The sequence below is a fragment of the Salvia hispanica genome, chromosome 2, assembly GCF_029641045.1.
Source record: "Salvia hispanica isolate PSC_SH4W2 chromosome 2, Shi_PSC_v1, whole genome shotgun sequence".
Taxonomy (NCBI): Eukaryota; Viridiplantae; Streptophyta; class Magnoliopsida; order Lamiales; family Lamiaceae; genus Salvia; species Salvia hispanica.
In genome coordinates, this window is record NC_142693.1 from 40,524,027 (window position 1) to 40,530,604 (window position 6,578).

The following is a 6,578-nucleotide window of genomic DNA, read 5'->3' on the forward strand; positions in this document are numbered from 1 at the left end:
ACCTTACAAGGATATTACCTATTTCCGACACAGTATCAAATTTGGGCATGCACAAATCAATTACGAAATTTTATCATATTTACAATCTCAATTTTATCATAATTAAATATATAGGCACGATAATCATTTTTGCTTTTGATTATAGATTTCATTACTATGTGGGAATAGGGTATTTTGTATATATTGGATTTAATAATACTCGATTTGATGCTTGTTAGGTATTGGATACACGAAAACCATTAAAATGGAATTGGGCATGAGACGTGAGGGGAGTATTAGGATCCTTTTGCCTCCTTAGTGTCTATTTCTTTCTTAATATCAATCATTAGATTAGAGACGTGGACGGTCAAGATCAAGATTAAGTAACTGATCCCGTGTTGCATTATTAGTCCTAATCTGTGCATTATGAGGGTATAAGAGTAAAAAAGCATTGGATGACAATAATTACGGGATTTTTTGGGATAACCAATTGACATACCATTCTCACTTCATCATTCTACTCTCTCTCATCAACCACGTTCCCTCAATTCTTCTCTCCACAAAAAACCCTAGTCGCCCCAAATTGATGTCGAGAAGAAACTTTTGCCATAGTCTGTCGCCGTAAAAACGTGGTAGAATCATCGGTCATCTCCAAATCGAGGGCTCTATCCGCTGAAGTAATGCAATCGTCCGTTAAAAATCATCGGTCATCTCCAAAAAGAGGGTTTCGTCCGCCAAAGTAAGGTAATCGTCGCAGTCGACAACAAGGAGTGTTTCTAAAGTTCTGATTTTTGGAAAGATCCACTTCTGTACTGTCGATTTTCGGCTTTAAAACACTACATAGTCGACGATTCACAGTTTTGTAGCAACCAATTTCATGTTTTGCACAAATATTTGTTCAATTTTTTCTGTAAATCATGAATTGGTGTTCATTTGTTTTAGGTTTTTGACCATTAATGAAGTTTTTAGTTGATTACTGATTTAGATTTGTGTTTTGTTCGATTTTGTTGAGGAAACCTTACTGATATTGGGTTGTGGTTGACTCTACTAAACGATTTTGCATCGAATTGTGTTTTGTAATAAACGATTTCACAATTTGTTTTATAATTCTGTCCATGATTGAATTTTTTAGTTGATTACTGTTTTATATTAGTGTTTTGGTCGATTTTGTTGACAACATCTTACTGCATTATATATACAGTTTGGTACATTATTAATCATTTACGGTTTGATATACATATCTGTCTTTCTTGTTGCATCAATTGATGGAACGTATACATTATTGTATGAAGATTTGTGCATTATATTTTTACTGACCTTTGGTTTCTGCATTACACAATACTCATCTGATACAACTCTGTTTCCTATTCTGGACAGCATCTAAGCAGCGCCGGTTTGAGTTTGACGAAGCGGTTGATGATTTTATTCCAATCGCATTAGCCAGAAGCTTCGGCAAAGATTAGCCGAGGACAAAGCTGAGACTAGTACAGCCCGTGAAGGCGCAGAGAAGAGGAAGCCGAGGGGAAAGAAAATCGACCACCTGTACTGTCGATAGACATCCACCGAGTTCATTTCATGTATATTGTGTTTGCTGTAATACAAGCATTATATATAAAGTTTGGTACATTATTAGTCAGTTACTACTCATTATATGAACTTCTTGGCACATTACTGCGTTGCATGGGAAATTTAAATATCTTTTGATACATTATTAATATGTTGTCTTGCATTATGTGTTATTTATCTTACATTACTGACCTGTTATATTAACCATTACTGTTGTTGCTATTGTTAGGTTTGGTATACTGAAAAGCATGTTTCGAGCAAGTTTCGCTCGAATAGAATCTTGTTTGTATACGTAAAACTCTATAATCCATTTTTAACCCGATTCAGTATTATTCGAGCAGTTTCGCTGCGAATAGAATCAGTATATTATTACATTGTGTTTGCTTGTGCATTTATAAGATGTTTTATAAACATTTAAATGTATAAGAAGCAAACAAAGTCTAAGTCTTTTGCTTAGTAGACTGGTTGTGGGCGTCGTCCACTTTAAGGTAACACAGTCGGTTCTATGCAAAGCTTTGCAAAAGAAAAAGAAGAATTTCACAACCCAGATAGGCTTAGACTACCTATCGTGAAAGGTTGCAATGTCAGTCCGATTATTTCTAAGCCTTACTAAAATAAGATGACGTTGGTGTGGTATAGCACTGAATGGATCTAACAGCAAGACGTGTCTTTATGCTATCTACTGAAAGACTAAGTCTTGATAAATAACTATTTCTTAATCTACATACGTTAGCATTGAGCATACGGTATTGATTATGCACTACTTTGACTTATCAAATGGTGCGGGTTTTTCGCAACCCAATAATCCTGATATATTGGGTAGTGGTGATTAATATCTAGCGGTGCTAGGATTGCTATTATGTTGAATCGTGCGCGAGGTGAGTCTCGTTTGATAATGTCCTCAAGAGGAGCTTGAACAAGGTTTTATTATTCGGAAACTGGCCAGTTGGAGTTTTATTACTCTATGAATAATAAATAAGTGTTTCTTGCTAAGTCCACTCTTGGAATTGATAAGATGTTAATTAATTAAGTTCATAGCAGACATTAATTAATTAATGGAAATTTATATCTTAAGCGCGGGAAATAAATAATTTAAATAATGGAAACCCGGATTACTTGTAATTTCAGATTTGGATAGGGAGTGCAATATTACTTCTGTAGTGGTTGCTCGTAATATTCCAATTAAAAGCTTATATTAAATTGGGGTTCAATTTAATTAGTAAAAAGCTAATTGGAGGAGCCCATATCCAAAACCTTCCATAGATCCCTGACTGGGCTCAATATGAACTTAATATAAATAGGAGAATAAAGGAAAGACAGAAACACAATTATTAGTAGAGGAAATTTTCGCCCCCCTCTCTAATTAGTAGAGGAGTTCGAAAATTCTTCAGCTCTTCTCCGTGAGGAATTTTCTGTCTTCTTTATTCGAGTCCTAGTATTTTGATAAGATCAGCCCACCCTGATATCGAGATACAGTTCGGGAACCAGTCAGAAGATCCGTGGTCTAGTATTGAAGATCATCACGTGGAGAAGGCGCGAGCAATCGACGATTCTTTGGAGAATCAAATCGGTAACTCTAAACCGTAGAAATCATGTTTAGGATTTATATTTTCTAAGCATGAATTATTTGCGTTCTAGCATGTAATTATCTGTTTAACATGTGAATTGATTAATCGCATAATCGGTCAAATAGATCCGTGTCTGATTTATTTGTTTTGTACAAGTCTTCCGCTGTGCAAGGGGCTCCAAACCCCAGCAGCTATTACACATGCATTATACATATATATTTGTACATTATTGATCTGTTACATCATTGATACATATAATTAGTTTTGCTATACCAGAAGGTGTTGGGGGAACTTGGCAGCAATGACAATCTCAATTCACCAAACTAGGAAGTGTTGGAGGAAGATGAACCAAGTAGGCTTGTTTGGAAATGCTCATGCCCATGGATCAAACTTCATTCCTTGTGCGCTGCGGCGGCAGCGGCGGCTCTGTGGCGGTCCCAGTGAGAGAGGATTTTGCAGCACCTAGTCGAAACAAGAAAGACAATAACATGTATTTCAGGAGGTGTCCAACTGATTTAAAATAGATTTGTAGGGTATTTCGTCTAGATTTATGATGATGTAAAGCACTTGGGATGGTTTGAATTCAATTTCCTTTCAACGTTATTCTCTTCAAGTTGTACATCTGATACGAATGTGCTTCATTATATACTATTTGTACATTATTTACTGTACCAAATCTTAAACGTATTAAAAAATGAAATTTAATTCATATGGTGGTACTATACTCTAGCCTTATGGGTTGTTAAACCCAAGGGGAATGATTCAAACTCTCTGCCCTTTTGCCCTTTGATATGGTTCCGTTTGTGAGTGGGTACTACAACCTAGCCCCATGGATTGTTAAATCCAAAAGGCATGAATTCAATTTCCTTTCAACATTATTTTCTTCAATCTGTACATTATTCACTGATACGAATGTGTACTATTATATACTATTTGTAAAATTATTTACTGTACCAAATCTAAAACACACATTAAAAAATGAAATTCAATTCATGTGGTGGTACTATACCCTAGCTTTATGGGTTGCTAAACCCAAGGAGAATGATTCAAACTCCCTGCCCTTGGTGATTGTTTCATTTGTGAATGAGTACTACAACCTAGCCCCATAGATTGCTAAACCCAAAGGGTATGAATTCAACTCTCGCCAACAAAAGTACATCATTAAGTATTACGCATGTACATTAAAACCCACTTTGCGTACATTATTTAGTGCTACTTAGACTAAACATTATTCCCTTAAACACATACATTATTAGACATTAGGCGTACATTATTAGACATTAGGCGTACATTATATCTTGTAAGAGACATATGCATTACTTAGAAACTGACGAGAATATTGAACTCCTATTTCTCCAATATTTTTTAGCGGAAAAAAGTTAGAATTAGAGTAAAATCAATGAATCATAGAAAGAAATAAGCATGTTGTGATTTAATAAAGGAAAAGATATAAAAGATAAGTGGGGCTGAAATTGAAGGCGTGAATTATGGAAATGCATTAACTGCCGCCTATTTACTACTCCCCTAAATGCCCTTTTTGAATTTTTTTTTATTAATTCATTAAATTCATGTGGCATAAAAATCAGCCATTAGATTTTGAAAATGAAGGGCCGAGATTGAGAAGGAAAAAGAACAAAAGATGCAAAAAGGATGTGAATACATCCCTGAGACATTATAATGAAATTTAAGATTTATCCGATTCTAGATCCGCCATTTATAGCCTATGAGTTGGGCTGAAATTGAATATATATTGGAATAAACACTCCCTCAGTCCACCCCACTTACGGTGTAGTCTAGCAAGCTGCAACGTGAGCGTTGGCCGCACCAAACTACCAATCAAGCGGGCGCACTGTCCACGCAGCCTCGTACTTGGTGATGCCCACTTTGCCCTCTCTTGCAATGCGTGGAGCTGGACCATACCACCATATTCGTGGCCTAGTTCCATTTTCCTCCCAAGATAAGGATGATTTGACATAAAATTAATTAAGATACTGATGTTAATGTGCTCGGGACTTGTTCAAAGTACACATCCACGTGCCCAGTGCCTAAGTGCGACATTATGACTGTCATGACCACGCGTCGTTTCTCTCCCATGCTTGCAAAAGCACGTGAATGCGTCGACCTGTGGGTGGCTTACACGTGGACATCCATTAATATTTTGCCCAAAAATTAACTTTAAAAAAAATGTGTGACTAGTCAAACAACTAATTTTTTAGTTTATCATTCACAATTTTTTCTTTTTTTATTATGTGAATGTCTATGCACTCCGAATATATTCTACACAACTTATGATCTACTTATTGCCATTCTCCATTCCCATCACACAGTTTATTTCACTTTCATTTTGTCGACTCAATGGATCCATTCACCAATGACGATGCTTCCTAGACATCAACTATAACTAATTTTTCTAGATGACCTATAATGCAGGTGTGGGAGCGATGCATGAAATGCGTGCTCAAGAAGCCAATGAAAGTCGATGTAAGACATACACACATCAGGAAAGAGAAACGACGGATCAACAAATAATTTATTAGCGAATCCACAATGGGACCTAGAATATTTCAGCACGACAACACTCCTCATGAGTTGACGTGTAATAAAAAGCAACATGACCAATTGTGACAAGATCTAGTTAATGAAATGTAGGCACACTTTTGCCATGTCGATGATGAGTAGAATTACGTAATTTTAATCATATTATATATATATTTTTATTATAGTTGTCTAATAAAATCATTATTTTATTAAGTTAATAAATTATATTTCAATATAATAATAATAATAATAATAATTAAAAAAATATATAACATAATCGCCCTTAGTTATTTCACAAATTATGTGATATACTCCATCCGTCCCGTTAAATATGCAACATTTGCTTTTCGGCACAAGAATTTATATAGTGTTGTTTATGAGTTAATGAAGAGAGAGTAAAGTAAGAGAGAAGAAAAAGTACAAAGAGTATTGTTTTCATTTTAAGAAACGTTTCATTTTTAATAGGACCGATAAAAAAGAAAAACGTTTTATTTCTAAGAGTGTCTCCGGTGGCGCCCCTCCCACTAGGACCTCCACTAGCCCTTCCCATAAAAACTGTCTGCCACGTCAGTACTAGCTCTTCCCATTCCACTGCCACATCACTAGCCCTTCCCATTGCACTAGGACTTCAACTAGCCATTCCCACAATTATTCAATTTACGGACTTAAAATTTACGGAATTAAAACATCGACACGGAATACGGGAAAATTCGAAAACTTCATTAAAAAATTACATAATTTAAAAAAAACATAATTTAAAAATAAAATTACATAATACCCTCGGCTCTCACTCCTCTTCCTCGTCCTCGTCCCCGTCGCCCGTGCCGTTGCCGCCTCCGACGTCCCCGCCCCCGATCTCGACGCCATAATCATCAATGGGTGGCATCCCTAAATCGCGTCGACATTGGTCGACCACATCCTCCAATC

The 6,578-nt window shown here is 36.1% G+C and overlaps 1 long non-coding RNA gene across 1 annotated transcript in view; it reads right to left on the minus strand.

Moving 5' to 3' along the window:
• Positions 1–6,354: 6,354 nt before the first annotated feature.
• LOC148932404 (uncharacterized) overlaps positions 6,355–6,578 on the minus strand; it is a 543-nt gene continuing 319 nt past the window's right edge. The window contains exon 2 of the long non-coding RNA XR_016135150.1: positions 6,355–6,578. This exon is cut by the window's right edge and continues 47 nt beyond it. This is a non-coding gene — a long non-coding RNA (uncharacterized LOC148932404).